Here is an 18,050-nt window from a genome sequence, read left to right as displayed (position 1 = left end):
GAACATCAGGATGGTCACGCGTTACGAGGACAAGGAATATGTCCTTGACAAGGAGCTGAAAGAAATTGATGAGTCTGTTGTTACTCCACAGGAGATCGCTGACTTTAGGACTCATAAGAGAGAAGCCACCAAGGTGGCATGTATCATGTTGGCCACAATGACAGTTGAACTCCATAAGTCCTATGAGGACTTTTACCCTTTTGAGATGCACGTGGACCTGATGGACAGATACTGATATTGCCATATTTATACGCATTTTTAGGCAATATTTATTTATGTTTTTATTAATATTTTGGTTATTTGCATAGAATAATGGTACTTATAAGGATAAATTGTTATTTGCAGCCAAAATAGAAGCATTCTCGAAGATAAGGACTAAGACTGAAAATATTTGGAACTTTGGAGGCTTGAAGGGAAGAATGATGAAAATTCCACCAAAAAGACGTGCTCACGACGTGAATTGTTCATGATTCACGACGTGAGCAGAGTGTTCTAGAAGATATGCATCCGGGTGAAAGAGTCCTTGTCGAATACGAAAAGATCGCATTCACGACGTGAATGCTTATTGTTCACGACGTGAACTCGGGAAATCATAAAACTATAAATTCCCTTGCCCATTACGACTTGGGGAGTTTTTTTGGCTGATTGGAAGGTTACCTGAAGACGATTTTAAGCAGAAGAATAGTTCTGGAAAAGGCCTTCAACATTGAATTGCTTAACTTCATGTTCTGTGTAGCTTAGTGATCATTAAATTACATGAACTTGAACCCTAGTGATTTAGTGAACATTGAATTGCTAGAGCTAGGATCGACCAAAATCTTAGATAAGTGATAAAAGTAACTAATTTAGCTGTGCTAGAGGACATAATTTATGACCATAATTGTGTTTGCTTAGATAAATCTTACATAGCTCACCTATAATTAATAACTAATTTTGTGTTTTACTTATGTGTGACCATACAAGGTAGTCCATGAATTGGTAAAAAGATTAGTAAATTTGGACTTGAATTGCTAATTACATAATAATTGGTGACCAACTTTGATAATCCATAATTATTAGCTAAACATAAATAAAGAAGTGGATTCAAACTAGACAGGAGTGTTTTTAATTAATTGATTGAATTTTGTGATTTAAGTTCGTCTGGTCTTGCAAAATCAGATAAAACCCCCTCTTTGCTCTAAAATTAGGTCAATTTAATAGTAGATAAATTAAGTAGTCAAAACCGTTCCCTGAGATCGACACCCGACTTACCCAACTATTTTATAATTTTGACTAGGTACACTGCCTAGGTGCAATTAGTTAGTTAAGGTAGTTAGGTTATAAATAATAAAATTAGGTGTAGCTATTTGCACGCATCAAGTTTTTGGCGTCGTTGCCGGGGAACGGCTTATTTGATTTGTTTGATTTATTTGCTTTAGGTTGATTGATCCTTTTTGTGGGGTAAAACCTGCAAAAAGTTACTTTTTTCAGCTTAGTTTTTTTTTCCAGTACTAGGCTCACGACGTGAACCTTAAGTTCACGACGTGAGTTCAGTAACTTTTAGATTTTCTGCGATTTTCTTTTCTGTTAGTTTTTCTGCGACAACACGAGGTGGTAGTATTTACCACGACGTGGTGGCCAGTCTGTAGGAAATTTTTATTTAGTTCTTGTTCAGTTTTACGTTTTTCATTTTTTTGTTTTGCAGGAGTTGATGACCAGAGGATCCAACACACCTTTGGTGCCACCGCTTGAAGATCTGGAGTCTACGCTGCACAAAAAGAATAATAAGAGGTCGCCTTTACAAGAACTGAAATCAACCTTTTCAAGGAAGTCAGGAAAGAAAACGGGAGAATCGAGTTCAGCCTCAAAGAGCAAGTTTGAAGTCTTCGATCAATTTCCTAATCCACACGAGCCCGAGTACGAATCAGAAACAGAATTTGGACTTTATACGAGTGAACCCGAGAACGAGCCGGAGAACGAAATGGCGAACATTGATGAGATGGCCATGGGGGACTATAAAAAGCGCATTCGAGATGATGTGGGGTCGGGTTTAGTACACCCTACAATTCCTGCTAATTCCACATTCGAGTTAAAGGGACACATCCTTACTGCACTTAAGGATATTCCATTCTATGGAAAAGATCACGAAGATGCTTTCAAACATTTAGATGAAGTGAATGACATTGCTGATTACTTTAATGTTCCAAATGTTGAGAGAAATAATGTCTTGCTGAGGATGCTACCAGTTACTTTCAAAGGAGTTGCAAAAGACTGGTTGAAGGCACTTCCACATGGCATAATAACTACTTAGGCTCAAATGCGTGAGCAGTTTTTAGATCAGTTTTGCCCACCATCCAAGATAGCTAAACTCAAGAAGGCGATAGCCAACTTTGAGCAACAACCAGGGGAGTCATTATACGAGGCATGGGAGCGTTACAAGGGCTTGTTAAGGAATTGTCCTCATCACGACCTCAACAACCAACAAGAAGTATCTACATTTTACGATGGAGTAAATGTCATGACGCGTCAACTTCTTGATTCGCAAGGACCGCTTACAAAGAAAAACCCAAATCAGATCAAGGTGTTGGTTGAATTTGCAAATCACTCTCGTGAATATCATAACCCAAGGCGTGATGGAATAAAAGGCAGTGGAAGTGCACAAACTGAAGAGATAGCTGCTGTGATGGCAATGCTTAACACTATGGATAGGAGATTGACCCAAATGGACCAATCAATTCATGCAATTCGAGTTGGTTGCGAGAGATGTAGTGGCCCACATTTGACAAAAGATTGCAATATGCATGAATATGGAAACAAGAAAGCTCAAGTTTTCTATTCAAGTGGGGACAAATACGATGAAGATTGGAGAAAACCAAAGAAGGAGTGGCTGCCTTACGATGAATACAAGAAGCAAAAGAAGAGAATTTAGGCAAACTGGCTGGGGCTTCTACCAAAGAGAGCAACCACCAGCTGAGAAGAAAGTTGAACTAGAGACCATGTTAATGAAGTTTATGGAAGCTTCAGAAAAAAGGCATGATGTTACTGATACTGCAATGGAGGATCAAAGAACTATGATGAAGAATCATCATGCTATGATGATTGACCAACAATCATTATTAAAAAGTCAGCAAGCTTCCATCAATAACCTTGAAGTTCAACTTGGTCAACTTACTACTTTGGTAAATACAAGATTGTCTCCACAAATTCCTGAAAAGAAGACCCAATCTCACATCATGGCCATTGATACTGAAGAAGAGGCGATTTTTGAATTCCTAGAAGCTTTAGAAGTGGAGCCAAAGCCATCTGAACCAAAGCCTAAGAAGACAAAACTCGAAAACGAAGAATCTGCTGGAATACCAAATTCACGTCGTGAGCCCGCTATGCTCACGTCGTGGGCTCGGTCTGAACAGAAGAATTTCGTATATGTTCCAGTTTATCGCCCGCCTTTACCATTTCCGTCTCGAGCACATCTTAGTCCACTGGAAAGGGAACACCTGGAGTTTATTCAACAAATAAAGGGTATTTCTATTAATACTCCTTTTATTGATTCACTTGCAAAAGTTCCAGAATACGCGAAGTTCCTCCAATATCTAATAGACACTCGCCAAGAATTGAAGAAGAATTCTAAGGTGATCCTTAGTGAGCAAAGCTCAAGTGCTGTATTGAGAGATACCTAAGAAGATGGGAGATCCTGGATGCCTCACTCTTCTATGTGAGTTTGGCAATAATTTGAAGACATATGCTTTAGCCGATTCTGGGTCTAGCATTAATTTGATGCCTTTTTCATTTTACCAAAAGTTAAATATTCAGAAGATGAAGGCTACAAAAATGACAATCCACAGGGCCGGCCCTAAGGGAGTTCAAGATGTGCCATCGCACAGGGCCCCGAAAAAAATAGGGCCCGATTTTAAACAAAATTACCTAGTTAATATATTATATAATGTAATTTGATTCCGCTAAATTATCGAAAGCTAAGTAGTTCAGTTGGTTTAGGCGCCGTTTTTTTTTTATAACCGGTGCGTGTTCGATTCATGTCGCTTACAATTTAATTTAAGTGATCACTTTTTATGCTAAACTGCCCAGCAACCTTTCCACCTCCATTACCCGGAGGCAACACTTTTTTTTCATGTTTCATTTTTAACCCCTAATTTATATTCAATTATTCATAATCTTCACCTCTATGACTTTTCTTTATGATTCACAATCTACCCATTCCAATTTTTTTAATAAATAAGTTTCACAAGTTACATATTTTGCCACTCAAAATTTATAAATTTATATTTTTCTTTGTTTACTCAATTTTAAGTTTCATTTATAAGTTTTCTATTTACAATTCAACCCTTTAAATTATCTTTCACACTCACACACTTATATATATATATATATATATATATATATATATATATTATTTAGGGGCCCATATTTTTTACTTCTCGTACAGGGCATTCAAAATTTTCAGGCCGGCCCTGACAATCCACATGGCAAATCGTTCAGTGACTCACCCAAGAGGGATAGTAGAAGACATCCTAGTTAAAATTGGGAAATTCATTTTCCCAGTTGACTCTGTAGTGATGGATATGAAAGAGGATGTGAATGTCCCCATCATTCTTGGTCGCCCTTTACTAAATACTGCTAGGGCTCTTGTCGATATTCGAGAATCCAAGCTCACGTTGAGGGTTGGTGATGAAGAAGAAACTTTTGGACTACAAGATGGTTTCCAAGGATATGATGCTCAAGGTGAAGTGTTCAATATTGAAGATGATAATAAGCTTGAAGAATTGGAGAAACTTATGGAAGAAGAAATTAAAACAATTCATCAAGTCAAGCGCACCAAGCCAAGAGCTTCTGTTCCACTTGTATTCGAGGTGTTTGCTTATAAAACACCAACATCTTTGATAAGCGAGGAAAGTGATGATATGTCTAGTGATGAAGAGGAGGTTACATCAAAGGTGACTAGCCCAGTGGTGAAGGAGGAGGAGAATATTATGAAGCTTAAAAATGATGAAAAATTGAAGACTCAATGGATCAAACGCAAGCTCGATGGAGACGAAGTCAAGGCTAAAAAGGAGAATTCTAAGAAGGCGTATATTCGTCGAGTTCAAGCTTACAAGGTACGTTTCAAGGAGCAAAAGATTCAGGTGGTGGACTCTTCTGATGATTCAACATAGGAGGCACGGAGTCCAGCTCAAGACTCCTCAAAAAGAAGCGCTTCTCGGGAGGCAACCCGAATTTGGTTTGTGTTTTCTTTCTTTTTCTTTTTGCATTTTTAGTTTTTTTAGGAAATCGATCATATCATCCGAATCACTATATTCATAATTACACACTGAGTGTGAGGTCCTTAAAAATTAAGTGGTAATTATTAAGAATCAAGTTAATAGACAAATTTGAAATTAATAAAAATTTTACAGTATTCACGACGTGAATTATCACTATTCACGACGTGAGTTCAGGATGTAACGGACAATATATCATTAATCCATAATTAGCCTATTTTCTATTAAAATTAAATGGCACATTATTTTTAGTCCAGTCCAATTTTGGTATAGATTGAATAGCCCAGTTTTTAAGCCCAGACTGAATTCACGACGTGAACCTTTTAGGATTCACGACGTGAATCCTGAAATACTCGGGACCACAGATTAAAGAACACAGAACCCTCTTTGACCAAACATTTCTTTATTCCTACGAAGTGAAAGAGGCGACTGGTCCCCCCTTGTTCGATTTCGGCCGACACACGTTCTTTAATCCTCTTTTGCTTACGTAATCCTCCAAAATTGGTACATTAATCTTCTTCCCATTGTTTATTATTGCTTTAATTGCTAGATTTAGGGGTTAGGGTTTACTTTTCTTTAGTTATTAAAGATTGATACCCTAAATGTTGAAATTGTTACTGCATGTGCCTACAATGTACTTAGATATGATCTAGCATAAAACCCCAAGTATTGTATTGGCCCGATTTGTACAGAAATTGGATAGTTTCATGGTGCGACGACAAACTCACGACGTGAATTCCTCGGAATTCACGACGTGAATTCTGGACTGGACATTATGTTGTTTCTTTTAATTCTAATCTCTTGGTTTGCTTTTGTTGGTTTTGTTTGTTGCTTATTATTGCAGAAATGGCTCCTAGAAGAGAAGTTCCAACCGGGGTTGCTAATCTCCACCCATTTTACGTCTTTCCAACGAATATGTCCCGAGAAGTCTTGACCCGATGGAACAATCGGTTGGGGTGGCTTTACAACCGGAAGATTACAGTCGCACCCACCATCAATTGGACACGGTTGAGGGAAGTTGGACTCATGGATAGGCTGTCCCCATTTCTGACCAAAATATTTATTGGAAATGGTTATTCGTTTACTTGCTCGGGATGGCTCAACCTTTTTCGCATCCAAGAGCGGGTATATAAGGAGTTTTGTGTTGAGTTTTTCTCCACAGTTACATTCCACGAGAATGTCCAAGACCCCCATTATCCACAAGCTTTGGTATTCCGTCTCGGGGGTGAGTATCGGGAATGCAGCCTCACGGAATTTTCTTGGAGGTTGGGGATATATAATCCCCAAGAGGCTATGACTCCCGAGTTTGGCATGTTTTTGAGGGATGCAGCTAGAGGGTATGCGGATAATGTCACTGGGTTTGATTTCTGGATAATATTGCCTCCGGAATATTCAATTCCGGAGTGTCCCCCGAGAGCAGCATTCGATCTCCTATCCACCGAGTACTACACCGATTTATCACTTTCTCTATCAATCACAGAAGGCATGGGGACAAGGTGACAAAGCAGAATTTATTCTTTTTATGGTGCATTTTGCAGCCGGGAGTGTGTTGCAACATTCCCTATTTTTTGGCACGCTTTCTAGCTGACTCTGCTGCCAGTTCTCGCCCCGGGAGCCCTATTTGTGGAGGGCATTTCATTACCTGTTTGGCCCGATTGTATGGGTTGCTTGTTCCCGGTATCACTCGTTCCATGACTTGCATGGATGAACATGAGTTTAGTATGGGTTATTTGGAGACCATGCGGGTGGTCCAAAATTATGGAACTCACTGGGGTATTTTGGGGTCGGATGATGAGGATGGTGGTGAGCAGCAGGGTGATCAACCCGCACCACAACCAAGGCCGAGGAGAAGAAATGTGAGAGGACGAGGGGAAAGAGGACAGCCCGTTCGCCAATCAGCACCTATGGTAGCATCACACTTTGGGGATGATATGACAGGGTATTTTGACCAGCTTTCCTTGAGCATGAACTGGATTGGTGGGACAATGGAGAATTTGGTGCAACATTTCCATGTGGAGCAGCCTCCTCATTTAGGGTATCATTACCCAATTTGCCCTAGGATGAGCGAGTATCGAGGCCAAGGAGGAGACAGAGCCGGGACTAGCGGAGCGAACGAGGATGATGAGGATGATTGATCGTTTATTTTTAGTTTTATTTCGTTTATTTTAGTTTTGTTTGGTTTGGTTTTATGTTGTTTTTAAATTTGTTTGGATTGTAAGACTATTACGATATTATGTTACTTTTATTTTCTTTTGGTTGTTTGATTACAGATTGCTAAGGAGTCTTGGGAAGGGAGTAAAGTCGAGTCAAGAGTCGTAATCGTCTAGTCAAGGGTCATTACAAGTCTATAAGTTAAGAGTCGAGACCCATAATTAAAAATAAGTGTGGGGTGAGTCGAGAGAGAGGATGAGATTAGCAAGGAATCATAGAAATTCTGCATTCAGTAGTGTCTTTGACAATTTAGAAATTGGAATTGGATGCCAAAAGTAATGAGAAGAATGGGCAGTCTCATTTTTCAGTCGCCCAGTTTTCATGACGTGAGAATACATTATTTACATCGTGAGTTGAGTTATTATATATTTCTAATTCCACATTCCTGCGACCTCACGTCGTGAGCCTATATAACTCACGTCGTGAGTTTTCCATTTTCACTATATTTAGGATTTTTATGACGCGCATGCTGGCTGTTTCCTCTACTATACAAAGTGACGTATGCTTTCCCACATTATTCTATACATTTTGAAGACTTGCACCATTCTTATGGGAGTTTGAAGTTTCGATTCATTGTTGTTTTGCTTGTTGGCTCACTTACATCTTTCGCGAGTTCAAGTCCAAGAAGAAGTTCCACATTCGCGATGCGCATTTTGTCCACACTTATGGAGTTCGATCACGCCACTATCCCAGGGGAGTCTGTTCCTTTTTCTCCCTTTTATTGCTTTTAATTTATTTTATGCATACAATGAGGGCATTGTATGTAATAAGTGTGGGGTAGGAGGTCGAAAAAGTAAAAAATAAATTGCTAGAAATTTTAGGAAACTTTAAACATTTTTAGAAATAGATAATAATCTAATATAAGTTCTAGTAATAATAATTTGAATTTAAGTTGCTAGTGTTGCATTGGGATGATCTGATAAAGGCTCAAATGTTTAGTTGGGCCAATATACGTTATAGTGCATTTGTGGCCTCCCTTATTCTAGTGAAATCATGGGACAAAAACACAACCTCGCTTAGTTTGAGGGATGCGATATGTTTAGCAGCCTAAACCTGAAATGTATCCAGGAAAATTAATATCCTTAACCAATAAGGGTTGAAGTAAAGCGCCCATGCTTAAGCATGTAGGTTTTTGAGTGATATAAAAAAGTGAGTACATGTAAAAAAAGAGAGAGAAATTACCAAAAGTAAAGAAATTGAAGAATTTTGGAGCATAAAAGTATTAAAGTATGAAGATCAAAGATCAAAAATTCTGAAGTCTCAAAAGTTGAAGATACGAAAGTTACACAAAAAGGTGGTGAATTCAAAGAAATCAAAGATCAAATATCAAAGAAAATAAGAATTCAAGAGCTCCAAGTTGTGGTATCTTCTAAAAGTTGTAATTCTCTAGTTTATGTATGCTTGGGTAGCTTTGCAAAAATACCTTGAGGTTAGTAAGCTTTCTGAGGATGGATTCGGAGGGTTGCATAAAATGAGCGTTGTTCAAAAGAACTGGGCTAGTGTTTATGAGGATTGTGAGTATTTAGAATTGAGGGGGGGTTACTTAGGAGAAATTTTACACACAAATGCATGCGTTGAGGTCTTGGCATAATGGCTGAGCTTGAGTTGGATCATTATATGTGATATTGGTGATGAAGGTTTGATTTACTAATTAGATTTGCTTGAGGGCAAGCAAATAACAAGTGTGGGGTATTTTGATATTGCCATATTTATACGTATTTTTAGGCAATATTTATTTATGTTTTTATTAATATTTTGGTTATTTGCATAGAATAATGGTACTTATAAGGATAAATTGTTATTTGCAGCCAAAATAGAAGCATTCTCGAAGATAGGGACTAAAACTGACAATATTTGGAACTTTGGAGGCTTGAAGGGAAGAAGGATGAAAATTCCACCAAAAAGACGTGCTCACGACGTGAATTGTTCATGATTCACGACGTGAGCAGAGTGTTCTAGAAGATATGCATCCGGGTGAAAGAGTCCTTGTCGAATACGAAAAGATCGCATTCACGATGTGAATGCTTATTGTTCACGACGTGAACTCGGGAAATCATAAAACTATAAATTCCCTTGCCCATTACGACTTGGGGAGTTTTTTTGGCTGATTGGAAGGTTACTTGAAGACGATTTTGAGCAGAAGAATAGTTCTGGAAAAGGCCTTCAACATCAAAAGGAGTAAAGGTTCATAATTAGTTAATTAGTTTGATAGTTATGAACATGTTTGATAATTTGATTTGCTTTTGCTTACTTGTTACTATGAGTAGCTGAATCTAGCAGCTCTTGTCTAGCTAGATGAAGCTTCTGAATTATGTTTTATCTTAATGACTATTGAATTTGATTAGTTGGTAAATTGCTTGTGTTTGATTATCATTACCTAGCATGTTATTTTAGTTTCTTAGTTGCTTAACTTCATGTTCTGTGTAGCTTAGTGATCATTAAATTACATGAACTTGAACCCTAGTGATTTAGTGAACATTGAATTGCTAGAGCTAGGATCGACCAAAATCTTAGATAAGTGATAAAAGTAACTAATTTAGCTGTGCTAGAGGACATAATTTATGACCATAATTGTGTTTGCTTAGATAAATCTTACATAGCTCACCTATAATTAATAACTAATTTTGTGTTTTACTTATGTGTGACCATACAAGGTAGTCCATGAATTGGTAAAAAGATTAGTAAATTTGGACTTGAATTGCTAATTACATAATAATTGGTGACCAACTTTGATAATCCATAATTATTAGCTAAACATAAATAAAGAAGTGGATTCAAACTAGACAGGAGTGTTTTTAATAAATTGATTGAATTTTGTGATTTAAGTTCGTCTGGTCTTGCAAAATCAGATAAAACCCCCTATTTGCTCTAAAATTAGGTCAATTTAATAGTAGATAAATTAAGTAGTCAAAACCGTTCCGTGAGATCGACACCCGACATACCCAACTATTCTATAATTTTGACTAGGTACACTGCCTAGGTGCAATTAGTTAGTTAAGGTAGTTAGGTTATAAATAATAAAATTAGGTGTAGCTATTTGCACGCATCAGATACCATCAGAGTGCTCGTCAAGAGAGGTATGAAATCATCTCTTCCATGATAACAACCCGAATGAAGGATGGTGAACCCATCATGGGCCACATGCAGAAAATGCAAAGGTTTGTGGACCGTTTACTGAAATTGAACGTGAACTTCCCCGAGGAGTTGGCTATTGACATCATACTGCATTCCTTGCCTACTTGTTATGATCAGTTCTAAATGACCTATCATATGAACAAGGTTGAAGTCACACTCATCAAGCTTCAAGGACTTTTGAAGACTGTCGAAAGTGGTCTCAAAGGTAAATCGGTTGTTACTACTCCTACTCCTAACACCGCCCCTGTTCTGGCAATCGGGCAAAGTAGAGGGAAGAAAAGGAAGAACCCTTCGAAGGGTACCAAGGGAAAGTCTCTTGATGGCTCCTCTTCTAGTGGAACCAAAGGTGGTTCTGTCACTCCTTCTTCCAATCCAAAGGAAGCTGAATGCTTCTATTGTCATGATAAGGGGCACTGGAAACGAAACTGCCCCAAGTACCTTCAAGATGTTAAGGATGGGAAGCTCAAACCTACCCATGCAGGTATTTACACTATATTGTCTAATAACTCACCACATACTAATTCTTGGGTCCTTGATACAGGTTGTGGTATTCATATATGTTCTGATTTGCAGGGCCTAAGAAGAAGTGAGGATGTGGAGCACGGAAAGATAAACTTGATCATGGGGAATAGGAAAGCTTCACCTGTCATCAAGATTGGAGTTTAATCTTTGTTTCTAAGTAGTGGGTTAGTGTTAGATTTGAATAAGTGTTGTTACTCTTCTGAAATGGCGAGAAATATTATTTCTTTTCACGGTTTGTACAAACAAGGGTTTACGTTTTCATTTGATAATGAATGTGGTGGTATTAATGCTTTTTATAATAATGTTCTTTATTTTAAAGCATTACCTTGTGATGGTGTATATGAAACTGTGTCGGTTGTAGACAACTTAGGAAATAATGTGTTGCATATTGATTCTTCCACTAGTTTGGATAAGGCATCCTTGTGGCACTGTCATCTTGGACATGTCAACAAGAAGCGCATAGGCCAACTCCAAAAGGCTGGAGTCTTGGAGTCATTTGACTTAAGGTTAGATGATAGTTGTGAATCTTGTTTACTTGGAAAAATGACTAAGTCACCCTTCACTGGTACTTGTGCTAGGGGTGAAGGTTTGTTGGACCTCATACACATAGATGTGTATGGACCCTTCAGAACCGCCACAAGGGATGCTAACTGCTTCTATGTGACTTTTACTGATGATTACAGTAGATATGGTTATGTCCACTTAATCAAGTATAAGTCAGAAACCTTTGACAAGTTCAAAGAGTTTAAACAGGAAGTGGAGAATCAGCTGGGCAGGAACATTAAGATGCTTCGATCCGATCGAGGTGGAGAGTATCTTAGTACAGAGTTCCTTGACTATCTTAAGGAATGTGGAATTGTTTCACAATTGACACCTCCTAGGACACCAAAGCTTAATGGTGTGGCTGAGAGGCGCAATCGAACCTTGTTGGACATGGTTCGTTCCATGATGAGTCGAGCTTCGTTACCAATCTCATTCTGGGGGTATGCCTTGGAGACTGTCGCCCATATCCTTAATCTAGTCCCTACCAAGAAGGTTGCCAAAACACCTCACGAGATGTGGACTGGGAAAGTTCCCAATTTAGACCACATCAAGATTTGGGGTTGTGAGGCTTTCGTGAGGCGTGAGACTCACGACAAGCTAGAACCTCGTAGTGAGCGGTGTATTTTCATCGGCTACCCACAGAAATCCTTTGGTTACCTCTTCTACAGGCCCAGTGATAATGTGGTCTTTGTGGCAAGGAGAGGGGTCTTTCGCGAGAGAGAATTTATAAGCCAAGGAAACAGTGGGAGGCAAATTGACCTTGAAGAGCTTCAAGAGTCAAATGGTGAAGGAACCTCAAACCCTAGCAATCAACCTGAGGAGGAAACTCCTGTTGAACCAACTGACGAGTCTGTACCTTTAAGGTGTTCCACTAGAGTTAGGAATGCACATGAGCATTACTATGGTTTCCATATTATTGCGGAAGGTGATACATTTATCAGTGATAGTACACTGGTAAATTTGGATGAACCTAACAGCTACAGGGAAGCCATGGCAGGCCCTGAGTCTGCTAAATGGAAAGAGGCTATGGACAGCGAGATTCAGTCCATGTATGACAATCAAGTTTGGAACTTGGTTACCAATGTACCGGGTCGTAAGACAGTCGGGTGCAAATGGATCTTCAAGAAGAAGACCGACATGGATGGGAAAGTGCACACTTATAAGGCGCGATTGGTTGCGAAGGGCTTCACTCAAACTCAGGGAGTTGACTATGATGAAACCTCCTCACCAGTAGCGAAGATTAAGTCTATTAGGGTTATGCTAGCCATTGCTGCATTTCATGATTATGAAATATGACAAATGGATGTCAAAACCGCTTTCCTTAATGGAAAGTTGGCTGAGGATGTTTACATGAGTCAGACAGAGGGTTTTGTCAATGCAGAGTACTCTGATAGAGTGTGTAAGCTTAAGAAATCCATTTATGGATTGAAACAAGCATCTCGCAACTGCAATCTTTGTTTTGATGAGAAAGTCAAACAGTTTGGTTTTTCGAGAAGCGAAGATGAGTCCTGTGTATATGTCAGAGCTAGTGGGAGTATAGTTAGCTTTTTGGTACTGTATGTGGATGACATACTACTCATGGGAAATGACATCCCAACTTTGCAAGAGATTAAGTCCTGGCTAGGGAAGTGTTTCGCTATGAAGGACCTTGGAGAAGCTGCCTATATCCTAGGGATAAGGATACTGAGAGAAAGGAGTAAAATACTAATTGGACTTAGTCAGAGCACCTACTTGGACAAGGTGTTTAAAAGGTTCAACATGCAGAATTCCAAGAAATGTGATTTACCGATCCAAAGCAATGCCAAACTGAGCAAGGCTCAGCGTCTGAGTACAGAGGCTGAGATAGCTGAGATGAGTGGATTACCATATGCTTCCGTTGTTGGCTCGATCATGTATGCAATGACTTGTACCCGCCCTGATGTGGCCTTTTCTTTGATCATGGTCAGCAGATATCAGGGGAATCCTGGAAAGGCTCACTGGACTGCGGTGAAGAACATTCTCAAGTACCTGCGGAGGACTAAGGACTGGGCCCTTACCCTTGGTGGGAGTGATGACTTGAGAGTAGTGGGGTATAGTGATGCTAGCTTTCAGACTGATAAGGATAATTTCTGCTCTCAGTCGGGTTGGGTCTTTACCATGAATGGACGAGCAATTACTTGGAAAAGTTCCAAGCAGGAGATAGTAGCTGATTCGACTTTTGAATCAGAGTACATAGCAGCGAGTGAAGCGGCGAAGGAGGCGATATGGCTGAGGAACTCATCGGAGACCTTGGAGTTGTACCAGCTATAAAGGAGCCTATGGAGATTTTCTATGACAGCAATAGTGTGGTTGCCTTAGCCAAGGAACCAAGAGATCATGGCAGATCCAGACACATTGACAGAACATATCACTTCATAAGACACAAGATAGAAGAAGAACTCCTCATGGCAAAGAGGGTATCGTCATAAGAGAACCTAGAAGATCCCCTCATGAAGGGACTGACTATGGTTAGGCATTTGCAGCATGTGAGGCGCATCGGGCTGAAGGACGATATTAGTTTTACAGATTAGATAGCTATTTCTGAAACTTGTAAAATGTAATTGACATTTGATGATTAAATAAAAGTTGTTTATTTATAAGTAAGGTGTTGCTATCTTGTGTCAATCGTTTAGTATTGTTTCAACTTTGCATGTTTTGACTTCCAGAATAATTACTTTATTCAAACTCTCCACAGTTAGTCATATGTTGGAAGTAGGTATGAATCAAGACTGTCATGAATTGGGCTTGTAGATGTCTAAGGTGGTTAGACATAGCAAAAGTTGCTACAGCATTCGTGAGTGCTCATAAGTTCTGAGTATTGGATTAAACCCACGCTCACTTGTATCACTTCCTGGAATTTATCTCGAGTGATCGTGAGACGGTAATATCATATAAGTCTTCAAACCTAGAGATATGAGTTGTTGCCTATGAGTTGGTTGTGCATTGATTGTACGAAAACACATCAGTAACTTGATGCTATAAAACGTGCCCTTGTGTATGATTCAACAAGTTGTGGAACAAGCATATGAGTCGAAGTTTATCTGATCCTTTTAGTCCTTAGAGGATTAAAAGCGATATCTGGGCCCCTCGATGATTTTGTTTTGATCTATGTGTCGGGCCCGGTCAGAACTGAATTGATGTGTTCAGTTTAGTTCTATGTGAAACAAATCGGAAATCGGGAAACAAACTGCTGGACAATAAGTACGACATTGTTTCATGCATTTGTCCGGCTGATATCTAGAACAGAGGATTATATGATCACTTATCTAAAATGGCACTTCATAATTCAACAGAGTTTTAAGAGCTACGATTGCTGGTTGGTTCCTGAAGTCATACTTGCAACTATAGTTATCAGACTTATCCAAGTGGGAGACTGTTGGATAAGGTGTCTAAGTCTGTAACTATATTTGGTATGTACTTGACCCGACCCGGCATGGTCCATTTGGGTTGCACTTCACCGAAACAATTTGTATGGATAATCTTTTGAGAATAGTATATTTATGATTTATTAATATATTATAAGTTATAATATATTAATATGAAATCATATTATTTAATTAGTATTGATCAAGAATTAATTTGGAATTAATTTGGTGATCAAAAGAGACTAATTAAATATGGACTCTTATATATATAGAATGGGCCAATGTTCATTTAGGATGGGCTAAGATTGCATGGATAGTCCATGGAGTTTTTAACCCATGGATCCTATGGAAATGAAAGGTAATGGGTATTAGGGTTTACATGGATGGAACCCTAATCCATCATACTATATAAAGAGGTCTTTGGCATATGAAATGGCACTAGTGTATGTGAGAACAAAAGTGGGCCGATTTCTACAAGTGCATACTATTCTGTCAAGTTTTCCAAGTTGGTTTGGTGATTTGTGATTCCACTTGAGGCATCCACATTATTGGTGTTAGGCTCTTGAAGCTCCAAGCAATCAACCACAAGAAAAAGTATGTTATTCTACTAAGGTTTTATATTACAAGTACCCCATAACATGCAAGTTAGGTTGAGAACCTTGGAAAATCAAATTTGCATGTATATTAGAGAAAACATAGATCCAAGGTTTCTAGGGTTGCATGTACACCATAGGAGTGTTAGAATGCTCAAAACCCATCAATTCGATCCACGATGGCCCATGTCAAATCCACCCCACGCGCCGTCCGAGGCAATTTGGTGATCAAATCCATCGTAATCTCTTCCCATTTCCAAACGAGAATATCCAATGGCTCCATTTTGTTGTGGGGTCACTAATGCTCGGCCTTGACTTTCCTTCAAATCAAACACCTCCCCATATTCCATGCCACATCCCTTTTCATACATGGCTAGCAATAATCAAGTCGGAGATCTCTATACATCTTTGTCGCTCTGGGATGAATAGAGAATCTTGAATTGTGTGCCTCTTCCATCAGAACCTGTCATGCACCACCCCAATACGGAACCCACGCCCTCCGATGAAGGGTTAATAACCCCCGGCTATCATAATCAAAGGAAGCCACCTGACCCAACATGCATTCACTCTTCCGGTGCTTTTCCTTCATAGCCTCAATCTGAGCCTCTCAAATTTGCTCTAATATCGGGGTAATCATTGTCATCCCCAAACATAAATCCCTGATCGGAGTCGTGACTGCCTTGCGGCTGAGAGCATCGGCTACCATGTTGGCCTTCCTGAGGTAATAAAGGATCTCACAATCATAATCTTTCACCACATCCAACCATCTACCCTGTCTCATGTTCATATTTGGCTGATCCATCAAATACCTCAGGCTCTTATGATCAGTGTAGATAGTACAGCGGCCCCCATAGAGGTAATGTATTCAAATCTTTAGGGCAAACACCACAGCCCCCAACTCCAAATCGTGTCTAGGATAGTTCGCCTCATGAGGCTTCAACTGCCTCGAGGCGTAAGCGATAGCATGACCCCGTTGCATTAAAACTGCACCCAAGCTCGTGATCGATGCATCATAACATAGCACGAAGTCCTCAATGCCCTCTTGCACGGTCAAAATCGGCGTCTCACATAATCTCTATCACAGGGTCTCAAAGGTTGTCTACTGCTCTGGCCCCCTACGAAACGTGATGGTCTTCTTCGTCAACTGAGTCAAAGGAATCGCTATCTTGGAGAAATCCTGAATGAATCTCCGATAGTAACCTGCCAATCCAAGGAAACTCTGAATCTCAGATGGAGACCTCAGAACCTCCCACCTCATCACCGCCTCAACCTTGGTCGGATTGACCAAAATGTTGCTCTAGTTGACAAGGTGCCCCAAAAACTGCACCTCACGTAACCAGAATTCACACTTGGAGAACTTCGCATACAGTCTCTCCCTCCTCAGAGTCTCCAATACCTCCCTCAGATGTTCCTCATGTTGCTCCCGAGTCTTGGAATAGACCAGGATGTCATTAATAAATACAATCATAGACCGGTCCAACATGGGCCTACATAGATGATTCATGAGATCCATGAATGCGGTTGGAGCATTAGTGAGCCTGAAAGGCATCACCACGAAATCGTAATGACCATAACGAGTCTGGAAGGCCGTCTTCTGCATGTCTTCCTCTATGAACCTCATCAGGTGATAACCCGAATGAAAATCAATCTTGGAGAACCAAGATATGCCCTGAAGCTGATCAAATAAATTGTCGATCCTCGGGAGTGGGTAACGGTTCTTCACTGTTAGCTTATTCAGCTCCTGGTAATCAATACACATCTGATGCGTCCCATCCTTTTTCTTTACAAATAAGATCGGCACTCCCCATGGTGAACTACTCGGCCAAATAAATCCCTTGTCTAGTAGCTCCTACAGCTGCATAGACAGCTCATGTATCTCTGGAGGTGCTAACCGATAAGGTGCTTTGGCTATCGGAGCCGCACCTGGAACCAAATTAATCCAAAACTCCACATGCCTCTCCGGATGCACCCCTGGAAATTCCTCCGGGAACACATCTGGGTACTCCCGAACAATCAGTATCATCTATGGTCATCTCACCCTGGCTCTGGCTGCCGAACATAGAGTCAGCCCACACTCAGCATCCTTACCGTGGATCACCAACTTTCCCCTACTTGGGGTCTGAACACGTACCAACTGAAGCCCTCAATCAATCATCTCCCTATTGGGGCTCAACCAATCCATCCCCACAATAACCTTGCTCTTGTGCAGGGGAATCGGAACCAAGTCAATCAGATATTGCTAACTGAATAACTCCAAAGTGCATCCCTGGTGAACCGTCGACACTCGCACAGGACGGTCATCCACAATCTCAACCTCTAGTGGATAATACAACTCTCCATGGACATCGTCGAACCTCCTGTAAGCGCAAGGGATACAAAAGATCGTGTAGCCCCCAAATCGAACAAGACAA

The 18,050-nt window shown here is 40.0% G+C and overlaps 1 non-coding gene across 1 annotated transcript; it reads right to left on the bottom strand.

The window, feature by feature from the left end:
* Positions 1-2,344: 2,344 nt before the first annotated feature.
* On the bottom strand, positions 2,345-2,451 carry LOC145135228 (small nucleolar RNA R71). The gene has a single exon (XR_013719690.1). It is a non-coding gene; the product is annotated as a small nucleolar RNA R71 (small nucleolar RNA).
* Positions 2,452-18,050: the final 15,599 nt, after the last annotated feature.

The sequence above is a fragment of the Lactuca virosa genome, chromosome 8, assembly GCF_052849685.1.
Source record: "Lactuca virosa cultivar CGN04683 chromosome 8, Lactuca_virosa_CGN04683_v6, whole genome shotgun sequence".
NCBI classification, from domain to species: domain Eukaryota; kingdom Viridiplantae; phylum Streptophyta; class Magnoliopsida; order Asterales; family Asteraceae; genus Lactuca; species Lactuca virosa.
Note: the sequence above shows the minus strand (reverse complement) of the source record. Positions and strands in the feature narration are given on the sequence as shown.